The sequence below is a fragment of the Idiotropiscis lumnitzeri genome, chromosome 5, assembly GCF_059441095.1.
Source record: "Idiotropiscis lumnitzeri isolate Australia: NSW breed Sydney's pygmy pipehorse chromosome 5, RoL_Ilum_1.0, whole genome shotgun sequence".
NCBI classification, from domain to species: Eukaryota; Metazoa; Chordata; class Actinopteri; order Syngnathiformes; family Syngnathidae; genus Idiotropiscis; species Idiotropiscis lumnitzeri.
In genome coordinates, this window is record NC_142395.1 from 14,800,972 (window position 1) to 14,815,946 (window position 14,975).

The following is a 14,975-nucleotide window of genomic DNA, read 5'->3' on the forward strand; positions in this document are numbered from 1 at the left end:
AAATAACATCGGCGTGAAGTCATCTTCAGGTTAAATACTGCACTGCATGTGAATTTGGCTTTCTGTTCTCTGGTTGGACTAGCAGAGAACTTGACGTGGTGTGCCCACACTCCATTTCAGAAAATGGTGATAATGCACCAGAAGTTGTTCTCCAACCGCCAAAAGACGGAAGAATAAGAAATGAAGCTCATGTCATATTGGCACTGACATGCCAGAAAATGGCACCAACGTAGTATTTCTATTAAACATGGCTTTGGCCTGAGCACAAATTAACAGAATTCTTCCCTCCTCAAAACTGAGTGAATCATCAAAATCCTGAATACCGAACCGCAAATATGCGTGCGTTCAGATAATGGATGGATAAAGTTTGCTTTATTTTGGAAAAAATCAGCCTTGCGACATCCTTTCAAGTAAAACCTGGAGACTAAATCAAAAAGATATTCTTTGTTCAATTAGCGCAGTTGATTATTCATTTGGAAGTCATCGGTTCCGCTGAGGGGTGGTGCGCTGTCAGCGTCCTCATTATTCCCCTCGGAAGTAGCAAAGTGCTCCATCAAGATGCGCGGCGATGAGTCGATGATGCGCACCTCTTAGCGGCCTGACATTTTCATCCATCACGCACATTTTGGATCTCTCAATCGGCTCGCCGCTCCATCATCGCGCCGCCACTGTAACATGTGGCCGGGGAGTTTTCCATTAATGAAAAAAAATAACATATCAATGCCAATGCCATACAAATGAGATTCGGGAGAAGTGAGAGCACTTCAGAAAATGCTCAGATAATTAGACTGTCCGGCAGCAGATTGATGGATGCTCTATAATTACCTTTGTGTTATTATTTCAGGGAAGGACAAAAAAAAAAGGTGGAGGGGGGAAAAAAGCTTGCCTTCATTAATCTCATTAATGTGCGGAATTAATATCATTTTATCAGACATTCCAGAGCTTCTGGTGGTGCGCGGCGCTGGAGTCATGATTCAAAGCTGTCAGCAGTAAACGCATCAATCTAAGTCACACGAAAGCGTACGCAACAAATATGGCGGTCGCTATGTTCTGCTTTTGTTTTATTGTCACAAGACACGGAAAACACTTCCATGTCACCCTTTTGTATCTATAAGCACTTTGTTTCAGCTCCAGCTGTTGTGAAATGCGCTATATTAATTGTTGTATTGTATTGTATAAAATGTTTAAAAATAAATTCTGAAAAAATGATTTGTCCACTTCAGTTCTCTCTCTCTCTCTCTCTCTCTCTCTCTCTCTCTCTCTCTCTCTCTCTCTATACATACATTAAAATAATCGCCACTCTCTATCAGTAGTGCACTATTACGAAACTTGAAGAAAATGTTTCTTTTTACTGTCATGTTTTTCATTCAGGTTTTCATTCAATATATATTAAAAAAAAACATAATAACAAAAATATACCGGTAATTTGACCAAATTGGAATTAAATGTTTCCAACCAATTGTGACAATAACTATGATAATCAAACTGTCATAGCAAAAATATATTATATTCTAAAGATAAAAAAATTTAAAAAAGCCTTACAACTTGACTTGAATTTTCTGAAATGTCAACAAATTAATCCACTGATTTTACTCCAGTGGGCCACACAAACTCAGCACTAAGGAACAATTCAAAATTTTTACACTACAGCGCCCCCTACAGTTTTGAATTATTTCTTCTCAGACCACCCAAAAATGCAATACTGTATGTGCTGAACTGTCATGTAGCAAAATGACTAGTACAGGGTTTATTCATGTCTGCAGCAGACGTGGATATTTGGCTGCTAAATATACAATAATTGAATTAACCTAGATTGAGCTCAAGGTTGATTGCTGTGTTGCCGCAAGGGCTGTTGAACAGCTGTTTTCTGCTTCCTTCCCATAGACTGCATCGGGAATAACATCCCTGACGAACAACGGAGGCACGCACATCACAAGGTAAACACGATCTTTGCTTCGAGTGGCAACATGTTGTCATTCATGATCTGAATGAGACGCGACGATTGTTACCTTACCGTCCGTTTCACCGTAAATCTAACGTACAAGAACCGGACCACCTGCAGTCTGGAAGTCATTACAGCGGGGTCACGGGATAACCTACATGTAAAGTCCAAGTCACTTCACCTCAAATTGGGTGTAAAGATCCCATTTCCTCTCCAAGCTGAACCACCTGCGGGACGATTACGATATCATGTACTTCTCACCCTCGCCTCTATGCTGTCGTATTAATACAATGGCTGATTGCAACTCAATGTGCTTCACACAGCTAAAAGCACAAACATTAACAACAATTAAATGCATTTAAAATTTGAATTAGTTGTGGTTTTGCTAATTAGTTGGCAGGCACTATATAATACTTCAGTTGTCATAGTAATTACATTTGGCGATAGATTGGTAAACTAAACGGACATGCTAAAATTAGCATACGCTCGACACTGCAGTGTTAATCCACAGTCTCCACTTTACACGAGTGCAGTTTCATATAATTGTAGCGTCCTTTCCTTGCCGGTCCTCAGTCTCCTCTCAGATAAATTGATGTGTCATTGGAACATTTGAGGAGACACAAAAGCACACGCTAATATTAGCTTACCCTGCTGTTGTGCTTGAGCTCTGGAGGCTGCAGTATAATACTTTCATGTTGCCCTAAGACTCCTCTTGAATAAAATTACTACGCAGTGGGCGTGTACATCTCTCGATACCTATCTCGATACATGGGATGCGATTCGTTTTTAGGATGGTTTGATTTGAGTGTGGAATGCCTCCATTCAGAGGTATTTCGATGCGTTATTTTACGGCTCAGTTTCAGAGGGTCTGATGCAATGAGTTACTTGTCAGTGCTGTAAATGTGGCAGTGACTTCAAAGATAAATCTCTAAGTTTTAAGACAATTCGATACGTGTCTTTTTGTCGAACGACAGATTTGTCCTGGAATATTAGTAGCTTCTCCACCACCAGCTTTGTCGGTCGCCTCCAGGTTTCCGGGTTCGGAGACCCCTTTATATTTTTGAAGCACAATCGGAGGTGGGAAGCTCTGTGGTGGCCAACTTAACATTTCCCGCAAGTGGAGATCTTGCCGGTCCTCATAAGTATACACGTCCATCTCCGCCATGTAGACCACACACCTGCCTCACCTTTTCTGAATTAAAATAAAATGCCGGAAGCTTCTTCTATTGGCCAGGAATCAAGTCAGCTGTGTTCACTCTCACAACGGCGCAAACGACTGTTCCTACCTGCCTGGCTATGAAAATGTCAAACCAAAAAAAAAAAAATCCACCCATTACTTTGTTACACTTTGCAATGGGTACGAAATTGGAACCCAAAGCTTGATATTTTTAAGTGGAACAATTCGATTTGATGCACTCGCATCTTTTGAATCAAAATTGATTTTCCATTTCAAATCACTTTTTGGTACACCCCTCATAACTGGGAGTAAAAAATGGGATACTCATTCTCCTCCATTATTCATTCAATGTTATTATGACTGAATCATAAAACTTGATTCTATTTTGAAACGGAATCGTAAGTGTGGCTAGCCGGAAGGAACAAAAGGGACTACATGTGTGACTGTTTTTATTTTTCCAAGCTAAAACTTTCTGATGTTTATACTTTGTAGTTTAAAATAACGCAAGATGTAATTAACATGGTGAAACAATTAACGTAAAAATGCGCAGCAACACGTCTTCTCCTGCCTTGGGATGTTGTCCGTGGGCGAGTTGGAAATATTCCTGAGGGAGATTAACGCCGGCAGTAGGCGGCGTGGGCTGTAGGAAGCCATGAAACTCGGCATCCGCGCCCTAATTGGAACTCATTCATCATGCCCGGCTGAGAAAAAGCCAATGTTTCGTTCTGTCGTCATGTTGAGGTTTCTTCTGTGGACAACAAGGACCCCGTGTCATGGTGGCCACGTGCGCACCAGACGCTGATCACACTGTAAATAGTCAACATACGCAGGAGTTAGCATTAGCTTGATTGGGCTTCCTGCCGAGATGCCACAACTCTGCGACTTGTTCTCTGAAAAAGGGAAGACCTAAAAGTAAAACAATTGTCGTATTATGTCTTTCGTCAAGTAATTTCATTTAATTTTGGAATGTCATAACTCTATTGAAAAAAAATTATCTTGTGGCTTTCTCCAAAATGCTTGTTGTTAATGTTAATTTGCTGAAAAATTACCTTGTGTTTGTTAAACACATTTTTCTGTTATTAAAATGCACTTTTTTTATAATGTAATGATATTTTCATGGCAAATTTTCAAAAATGTATTATAATAGAACTTTTTCTTGGACTATCTTAACAACTTATTTTTACTTAGTCCTTTGAATAACCAAGCATTATTGTTTAGTTAAAACATCATGATTTTATTCTACTTTTATATATTTTTTCTTAAAATTACAACGTGATCCTCATGTGCCTATTCTTTCTTTAAAATATTGCCTTGTAATCTTAAAAATGGCTTTAAAAAATTATCATGAAAATGTGCTCCCCCCGTAATAAATGCTTTGTTGTAATAATATTGAAAAAAATGTAATTGGGACTTTTCAATAAATTAAATTAAGCTATATATTTATGTACAAATGTTTCTTTATAGCAATTTATTTGCAAAATATTAAGATTTCTGCTCTCTGAAAGATATTGACATTATTCTTGGTTCCTCCTTAACATTTGTACTTCCAAGTGCTACAATTTATTTATTGAAAACAAATGTGGAATATTACCACATTTCTTTCTTGAAAGAATCTGTCAATTGTCGCAACTCTATGACTTTTCATGGAAAATTAAACGGTTTCCTCCTTGAAATCTTTTTGTGCTATTTGAACACCCTTTTTGTTTTGCCAACAACATGAAATGATTCCAACTCCTCCCTGCTCCCTGGCTGATATGAATTAGGTGTGGGAGTACATCTGAAAGCTGGAAATCATCACCCACTTCCAGCAGCCATCGATTGGGGCAGCAGAAAATCCATAGCGGCTGATTTGTGAACCATTACGTTTTGAAGGCAAAGCTCATAATGTTCATATTCAACAGCTTTACTATGTGCCCGGTGAGGGCGCGCGGAAGGGGCAGGGTGGGGGCTTAGCGTGTGAAGACGCCGAGTGTTTACAGGCAGGCTGTAAGAGAATCGCGTTGCAGGGATTGAAGATCTTTAAACAAATTAATGCGAGTCTATCTGCAAGATTGCCCACACGTGCAATAAGACAATGAGAGGAAGTGCACCGTGGGGGGATGTGTTATTATCATATTTACAAGTTGTCTTTGGATTCATTGAAGCGAAGCAACAACAGTGTAGCCCCAACAGTATCATCTCTCAGCTTCAGTCCTCGTGTTTATACAACAAATTAAACACAGATCCTGGTAGGTGGTAGTCGATTTGTGAAACAACAAAGGTGGTCTATGGAAATGTGACTTTTTGGTGCTCATTCATGGACACGTACAACAGGGGTGGAAGGTGGTCTGCAAGTGCCCACTTTTTTTTTTTTTTTTTTAAGAAACCAAACTGTGTTTGTGTAATATAACAATTTGTCTAGAAATTATCATTAAATTCATCTTAAAAAATGAAACTATTTGGGTGGGTGTTGAAAAAAAATCAGTCTACTGTTCTTCTTGTTTTGTGTGGCAGGTTGTCTACTCTGGCTTGGACTGGTGCAAAAATATATATATATATATATATATATATCGTCTTTTAAGATATGTAAACATCCATCCTTTCCAGTAAACATATTTAATGAATGAGAGCTCTTAAATTTGAAGTGGCCTGAGAGATTTTACCTGACTTTTTTCTGTCATCTTACCAGTTCAACAGTTTGTGCATTCGGCATTTTTGTCAACCTCACTGGACTGCTACTTCCTTTATTTAATCAGTAGTTAACTCCATTTATATCGTTTGGAAGCAAACAGTCAATGTGTGAATGCGCCCTCAGCTCAAACATTTGACCCGGTGTCATTTTTTTTAAGTGGCTTGACATCATCTTTGCACAAGCCAGAAATACTTTGAATCAGAACTCCTGTTCACAGTGCAGCGCGACTGAGGTTTAGATGCCTTTCCCAGCTTCATAACTCCGGCCTTGTTCCTTCTGCTCCTGGTCAACCAGAGGTCACACACACTCACACACACACACACACACACACCGCTGTATGTATTTTTGTACAACTCTCACTGTGGTCCGACGCCATCGCGATGCGAAATGAAACGATAACATTTTTTTTAAAGGAGCCATTATGCTGCAGGTGTCAAAAAACTGATGAAGGAACATAAATCAAAGTTTCAAGTGTGTCTCTCCTTAACACTGATTGCACTCACTGTAAAAGCCCCTAGACTTGCATGTTTTTCATCGACATTTTCATTTCACTGCACAGTACATAAAGGAGACTTGACTCACACACACAAAGTTGTTGAGATCTGCAATATGTAGAGCAGTTTTTCCCATCAAGGTTATTTCCAAAATGTATTTTAAAAAATGCATTCTTTATCCTCTGCAAGAAACAAAAGGAAAATTGTTGAATTTATCTTATATTTTTTTCTCTCTTTTGAAAAGTATCAAAAAAATTATTTTGGATGACCCTGAAAAAACTGACACCATATTTTATTTTTTTTTAACATTTTTTGTTCAACCTTTGATGAAATTTAAAAAGTGAAATGTTGCGGCAAAACTGCAGTAAAAATTTTAATTTTCAAATTGTGAGTTTCTAACAAAAGCATCTCAAGCATTTTTGTTCCGTTAAGTTTCACTTTTTCTAAGCTGAACCCCCATAAAAAATGTTGAGTGATAATGTGCTTATTATCGCATTCCATTGAAGAGTGCTTATTTTCATTATTTGGTCCTTAGACAAAACAACAAACTGATTTCTTTTCTTTTTTCCAAATGTTCTGACAAGTTGCTTATGTCCGATCTTTCGTACGTTGCCCACCCCGGTTATGGTTCATCAGTCCACATTAAATGCTTTTTTCCGCCCTCGTTCAAGCTTTTTTCTTGTGACAGCTCTAAAATCAGTCATGCAACAATTCAGCCAGTGAGCGCACATACACGCCACAGAGTTTAAATTGCTTTTTGCGTCGTCACTGAACGAAGTTTAATTGCAATAAAAACAGTTTTTAATGGCGCAATGACGGCGAGATTCCATCATTTGATCTGCTGTGCTAATCTAATACAATTGTGAGGTTGTGTTTTTTTTAAGGGTCTACTGCTCCCTAAATTATCACGATGAATGACTGATTTGATTTTTTTTTTGGACCCGGAGGTAAAAAACTTCGGGACATTTTAACCTTATTCCAGTGTAGGCCCTTTCAGGCTATAGCAGTGGTCCCCAACCACCAATGACAACATAACCTCCTTGGCAGAGATAATAACAAATATGGCCTTATCCGCTGGATATATCTCCCCATCTTCCCTGCGAGATGTGTTGAGTGGCGTCCTAATCAAAAATCAATGCACCCACTTGAGTGGGGCCACGAGGCTTCCGCAGAGAGGTTATGTAATCTGATGATATCAATCATAACGCCGTTGGAGGCGATCCCCCCCCCTGACTTCCACTGCAATGGGGTCAACCGCGTGAGTGGCGAGAGGGGAGGCCTCCATCAATTACCACCTATTATAGAGGTGGGCTTACTGTCATAGAGTTGTGTCGAGCGCAGCTTTCATAAATAATATTAACGGCAGCGGGCTCATCAATCAATACGAGAAGCGTTGTATTGCCGCAGCCTAAATGGCGGCTTCCACCGCAAGCTAGCCTCGATCAATGATTCTGGCTCCTGTGGACCGCGGCGAGGAAATCTAGCTCCATCCCTGTCCGGCGCTTCTCATCCTGCCTTTGGCACTTTTCTTGAACCAATTATTTGAACACCGAATGAGTCTCAGGGTCAGTTGTCATGCGGCTTTGAGTTGCATGCCAAATCAACAGGTGGTGCGCTAACATCTAACCATGAAGCCATTTTGGCTAATGAGAAGCATTTGTGTAAAATGCACCAAATCAAATGGAATGCCAGACATCCAGCAAGGGTGAACTACATAAAAACATGTTTGTCAGACTTGATAGAGTTGGTCCGCATGCCATTTAGCTGGAACAGACTTAAGTCTTGCGCTGTGTTTGGGTGCATTTTGCGGACAATGGCTTTAATGAGTTTTAAGTTTAATATTATAAAAATTGTTGCGTGAACTACATCAAAAAAATACTTAGGCAAACATGTTTTTTTTTTTTTTTTTTTAAACATCTCCAAACTTACGCCGTGTGACTCATTATCAGTGTGATGCTTGAACACAGGAAGTGTCAGATAAGTGAATACATTGACTTAATGATCTCTGCCTTTCGCAAATATCTTATTGCAAAGGAGCAGCACATTAAGCCAACCAACCAATGGAAGCATAGAGACTGTGCGAAAAATGTCACAATGGTGTTAACAGTTTCATCCAATTAGCATTCAGAATGCAAAGAAAGATGAATCTGTCCCATGTTGGCCCGTAGATCCGAGATCTCTCCATCCCCAGCTGTTGTGGCCTTGTCGCCAGTGAATCATTCAGCCAGAGAGCTCCGTCTTTTTAGAGCCTAGCAACCGCTCAAAGGCTAAACGGTTCAGGCGACCTTTGACTCCCACACTGATGCTTAGCACAACATGTCATTGTGAGATATGAAAACACTCCCAGGTGTGTAAGTGTGCTACACATGTCACTGGGCATTTATCAGACAGGATAACAATCCGGTGGATGAAGCCGTTAAAGCATCCGCCAGACAGGATGCTTTCAGTTTTGTCTTGCATTCAGGGGTCGGGGGCAAAAAAAAAACAACTTTTCACACAACACTGCAAAGATATGCTGCAGTTTTTTGAGCGGAACATCACAGCCAAGCCAAATTGCATTCCCATTTTCCCTCTGAGTTGTCTGATGTAGAAGAGGATGGAAGGACACTAAAGTGCAAAATGTCGCAGAGTTGTTTGTTTTGAGGAAAAAATATAGAATATTGCATGATGTGAATAGTTGGCCATGAATCTGTTGTGTTCCACTTTTGACAGATAAGCATCTCTCAGCTGGCCTCCACCATTACTAGCACTCAGATGATCAAGTAATATGATTAAACTTAAAATCCCGCTGATTCCCATCAGCTCACATCAAACTATGCTTACGGCGTAAATTAGCCAAAATGGAAAGCGTAGTGTATTTCTTTCTGGGCTGGAATGTCTTGTTTCGTTCCAATCAGCCTTGTCCGACTGCGGCTGTGACTTGAAGCGCTAACCCCGAGCTGACCTTCAGACTACAAAGCGTCTGGGCAGACAATTAGCTGTGTGGTACTAGCAATTTGTTGGAACAGAACAGAGGGGTTAGTGTGATTTGGGCAGTGCCGAAGACTCCTGACTAACCCAGAGCTCAGGGATCCACCAGCGCTTTCAAAACCTTTTAATGCAGAGGCTTACGTGACTTTTTTTTTTTTTTTTTCCCACAGAAGACACTCTGTTGTCTCCTTGGCACTGCTTTCAACTTCCACACTTACAGGTTGCTTCCTGAGGCACAAGTCTGCCCTTTGTGCTATTACACCAAAGAAATGCGAGACGCTGTATTGCGCAGGTTGACTTCCCATGTATAGGTCAAATCCAAGCAAATATTCATGAAAACAAAGGGCACCCATATTTGGAACGGAGGATGAAGGATTAGAATTTTTTTGAAAAAAGGATGCTCGAAGCAAGGCTGGAAGTAGGTTTTCATCCTTTTAAAAGTCCCTTGCTGACTCAAGTACCGCGTGTATAAAAAATCAAACATTTGCACTCGGAGCAGATTGAAATCTTGTTCTTGGACCGTTCCATCTCAGTTGTACACTCATCTGACATTCTCCTGTTAAACTAAGCTTCAGCATTTACTCTCAGGCCAATTAAACATCCATCAAATCTCTGTTTTCAGGATATTTCTCTGAAGTTGTTTGAGGAAGTCCGAACGGCTCCCTTGATGAGTTTGCAGCACAGTCATGGTCACAGTTGGCTGAACGCCGTCAAGCTAAGATGTATGAGTCGCCGTATAAAGCGGACATAATTTCATGCTAAAGATGGGAAATGTTATTACGATTTGATTGCTGACATTTTGTAGGCAGGAGGCCTTTGCCTCGGATTAGCGTTCGGGTTATAATGGACTATTTGTGTGTACTTGTCTCCTTTTAAACACTGTAAACAAAGGTGATCCATCATAAGCGTCCAGCGTCTTAATTGCTAACAGAGGTGGCGGGCTAGTCGGCAATTCAGTTGCCAACTTCTATGCCAGTCGGATCAAACGATCACGTGAACATTCATATATTTGTGGCCGGGAGACTTGCAAAGGCTTTGTTGACACTCTCAGAGAAGCTATTTACCCTAGTCTCTCTCCTTCAAGTTTGTAATATAGGCCTCAAAAGCATTTTTTTGTAAATTTGTCCAAACATTGCAATAATAATCCTCAGGAGTTACCTTTGTTTTCAAGACGTGAGTCTTTTAGAATTGCTTCAATCGGTCAGCCACCGATCGTGTTCGGTAGATTTTCGTGGAAAAAAACTTGATCGGCATATTTAAATCAATACGTTTCATTGCCGATCACCCCAAAAAAAAAATATATATATATCACCTGCAGCTCCTAATTTTGAGAAAATGATTGCGTGTCATTGAGGTATCCATATTGCACACGGCATTATCGCAATTTATATATGCATATATATATATATATATATATATATATATATATACACACAATCTTTATAAAAATGTTGCTCATGAAACAATATACAGCAATGAATGGATCAGAAGGTTAGCATTGTCGTCATGGCCGACACATTAACATTGTGTAATAACCACTTGCTCTTTCCCCCGCATTTTCATTGACTTGCACCGCAGTCATTTCATAGCATAACAAGCAATTGACGCACGGCTGTAATATCGCAATTTAATTCTCTTCATTCTCAGCATTGATTTTTTTTTTGCCCCTCTATGAACTGCTCCCACTAGCACATTAATATTGCAGCACAATTAGTTTGCACATTACTAAATTACCGTCAGATTAAAAGTGGAACAGCACAGTTCATAACCTGCCCCGCATAACTGCCAGAGAGGAAATTAATATAGATCCGAGTTGGTCCTCGGAGACGAGCGAGGTAAAACAATCCATAAGGAGGAAGTCCTCTGTGCTGGCGCGTCGAGAGTTTCCTGTCAACAACGGGGCTGCCGGGGCAATTAATATGGCCTTTAATTAGATTTGCATATGAACGTCGATAGGCGGCGTAGAAGAATGTCGGTGAGCCACGCTGCGTTATTTGTTTATTCGACGTTCAAATCACGTTGCTACAGAGGTGGGAATTTAATGTTAAAAGTCTGAATACATTTGCTGTGGAACTGGGAATATTGTAAATATTTAACAAATAATGGCAACCATAGATCTCACGGAGAAATAATATGACAATGTTTTTGTACATTTGATGATTTTTTTATTTCATTGTTTGATAATGTGTGATTATGTAGGTGAGCATCAGGGACCAATACTTCTCCAAAATATGTCAGAATTTTCGCAATAATTTAATGTGGCTAAAATATGACTATTCTTGTAGTAATTTCTTTTTTCCAATAAACATTATTTTTTTCAAGTTGTTATCCCCTGCAATTGTTTTTCTCGATTATAATGGATGGAAGCATTGTATGATTAAAATGTAATATACTTTGGCTATTATTACTTTTTTTCCCTGTAAAATTGTTTGTATTGTTAATGTAGCTATATCATACTGGGCAGCCTGGACAGAGACATGACTTCAACATGTTATTAAAAAAAAATATATATATATATAACTTAATTCTTGTGGCAATAGAAAGACAAACATCCGGGGGGGAAAAATAACTATTGCGAGAATCCATCTTTCTTTCATTCTTTTAACATAATTTTTAACAAGTTTCCACATCAAATAGTTGAAATTTCAAATACTTTAATATTCCAGCATCTTCATGAAATTCAAGCACCCACCCACTGCAACTCCTCAGCACAAATGTGTTGCTGTGACCTTCCGAAGTGCACATTGATCCAATGTACTGAGTGGCCGTTTCCCCAGAAACAAACAAATATAATTGGCTTCGGGTTCCAATGGCGCTCATTCCCTCTGAGCGTCTGGCTGATGCTTTGCGGCGATATCAATCAATTTGCACTTCGCCACACAATATGCGGGCCTTTAATGCTGACTGGTCATTTGAGAAAGCCTGAGAGGTAAGATTTCAATCGAGCTTTATCAGTCACAACTCATCTGTCTTCATCAATAGTCAACTTCTAATTAGGAGTTTTGTGACTGCACTGAACAGAAGCAACGTGAGTATAAAATGAGACGAAATTCCTAATGTTAAGATGACTTTAAGGCAGGCAATCTGGCTTCCGTTTCTGCTCAGTGACGGTGTGAGATTGTAAATGTGTCACATTGCCACTTTCTTGGAAAATTGCCACTTCAAACATGGAAGATTACACATTTTGGTAGGTAATATTTTTATTTATTCATTTATTTAGTTTATTCCCATTTAGTCAACAATTGGGTTTAAAAGTTTTTTTTTTTTTCAATCCATTTATACATGATAACTCCATAAAAGACGATTTGATACACTTTTCAATGTATGGCGTGTGAAACGATTCAAGGGCGGTTCGATTTTAAAGAGGGACCATTCTATTTGGTTCGACTCAGTGGTCTAACGATTTGATTCCATATGATACAGTTAGAGAAGGTATAATGTCATGACTTATTCATACCTTTCAATGAAGTTTGAAGTCCTGTAAGTGTGCCATTTCCTTCTAAGTTATAACTCGCCAATAAAAGACGATTCGATATGTATCTCAATATATTTCAAAGTGAAGCAGTTCGATTCGATGCACTCGCATCTTTCAAATCAAAAATGATTTTCCGGTTCAACCTGTTTTTTTGTTACAGCCCTATGTTTAAATAAATAATGATAATAATTTAGTGATCTTGGTGATCTTGTCGTACTGCATACTCCATTTCAGCGTATCCCTGATGCTCTAATACTGACGATGGAAAGACCCGTAAGCCCCAATAAAAACGTGTTAAATGTATATTTTTTAGTTGTGTTTTATTCCATAACAAAAATAGATGCCGCCTTTCTATAGACAGACTTCTCTCCTCAGGTGTTTTGTGCATAAATGGTTGAATTATGTTATCAGGGCTTCGGTGAACATATGCTCGTAAAGAAGGTGTTTTCTCACCCGAGTTGTGCACTTCCTCCCGGCTTACCCAAGTGTTACATGTTGCAGGCGCTGACTCTGTTGAGATTGTTGGATTCTGAAGCGCCATTCAGTGCTCTCATTATTTACGTACTGCCAGTGGCTTCTCGTAAATTATCTCTAGCGCACCATCAAGTCACGATTTTTAATAGAACTCCAGCATGGATCTTCACCAAGGTCATTGCTTCCTGGAAACATTTCCTAAATTGTTTCCATTTTTACTTTTTTTTCTGCCTTTTCTACCAAAGATAGCAATGCTCTTTGGTTTTTTTTTGTTTCTTTCCAGCTTTGTTTCTCATTAGGAGTCTTTGAAGACAGATGAAGGAAGCCACAGCAAAGGATCCGATTCTCCTTGAAGGCGGCAATGTGTGAGATGTGGTTTTCTACTGTAAAGCATTAATAACTTCAGTGGCGTACTCCCACAAAACACAAAAATCTGTGTATACACCAGTTGTTACGGTATTGCGTTCATCAAGGGCATTTTCTACTTTTGTTTGAATTGCTGCCATTCAACTTAAAGTAGCCGTAGCCATGAAAATATTTCATTTAAAAAAAAATACTTTTTTTCCCCTTCTTTCTGCAAAGCCCTAAAATACCACAGAATGACGCTAAAGGCCTCTTGAAAAAGGAAAATAGTAATATGTGTCAAGGATGTTTGTTGCAGTGATGCATCTCGACTAAAAGAAATGCTATGCATATTGGGGAGGGGCTAAGTCTTCGTCGTTTATAGTGGAAGTTACGGCAGTCTTTGCTGCATGTGAATGCTCACTTCTGGTGGATTTTGCTGAAATCAAATCGTCTTTTAGATATTATTTTAAAGGGTAATGTAAGGTGTTTTGGAATTCCTTTGTTTGGGGATCCGAGCTTGTCGTATTTACAGTTTAAGAGAGAAAACATAATATAACACATAACACAACTGCAACATAACATTTTATGTCCCTACTCAAAAACAAAACCGTGGATGGTTGTATTTGGATCAGCACCAAATTGGAATACCCACCTCAACATGTCTGAACACCGCCCTCTACCAGATGTGCCCCAATTAGTCACTCGAGGGTGTGTCCTCTATTTAAGACATTAAAAAAAATAAAAAAATCCTCCGTTTTCAAGTCCGTGAACTAACGAACGCCGAACTACTTCTGTTAATTCAGAGACGGATTTTTGCGACACATCGAGCCCATTTGAAATTGGTTCAAGCGTTAGCATTGTTAACATATTTGCGATCCTAAGGAACCTATTCACAAAAAGAACTACAGCAAGTCTTATTTGTTATAGCTAACCACATTTGATATCATTTAAGATCTTAGCACAATTCAAACATTAGCCGTATAGAGTAACTAGCATGAATGACAACATAAACGCTACACATGCTTGTCATGTTTCTTTTCTATTTTTTGTTGTCATCACTTTCTGGGTATAGTTAAATATATAGGGCAAGATTTTTGTTTTCAAATATAACAGTAAATCTTAAGGCCACAGTTCCATTGTTGACACAGTGACTTATAAGCTAACCTTTCCGCCACATTAGCATGGTTGACACAGGTAGCTTATAGAAAAAAAAGTGCTAGCATATTAGTATGCTTAAATATTGGGAATACATATTTGAAAATGTTGGGATAATTTGAAGGGAACGGAAGTGCGAGCAGAGTTAGCATACATTTAGCTGCGAATATAAAGTCTTGACAAAAATAAATTTAACTGATTATACCTAACTATACTGGGCAGAATTTCAAGTTTCCAAACGCAACAGCTAACCATATAGCCACGTTGGTTTG

At 39.1% G+C, this 14,975-nt stretch overlaps 1 long non-coding RNA gene across 11 annotated transcripts in view; it reads left to right on the forward strand.

Annotated features, from left to right (window-relative positions):
* The first annotated feature begins 1,882 nt into the window (after positions 1-1,882).
* The window catches only part of LOC148337015 (uncharacterized), a 150,418-nt gene continuing 137,325 nt past the window's right edge, over positions 1,883-14,975 (forward strand). For 6 of the 11 annotated variants that reach the window (XR_015843243.1, XR_015843241.1, XR_015843242.1 and 3 more), the window contains exons 1-2: positions 1,883-1,937; positions 13,487-13,566. This is a non-coding gene — a long non-coding RNA (uncharacterized LOC148337015). Of the gene's footprint in view, positions 1,938-13,486; positions 13,569-14,975 lie in introns of all 11 variants that reach the window. The other 5 variants (XR_015843247.1, XR_015843249.1, XR_015843248.1 and 2 more) reach the window with 2 other exon arrangements.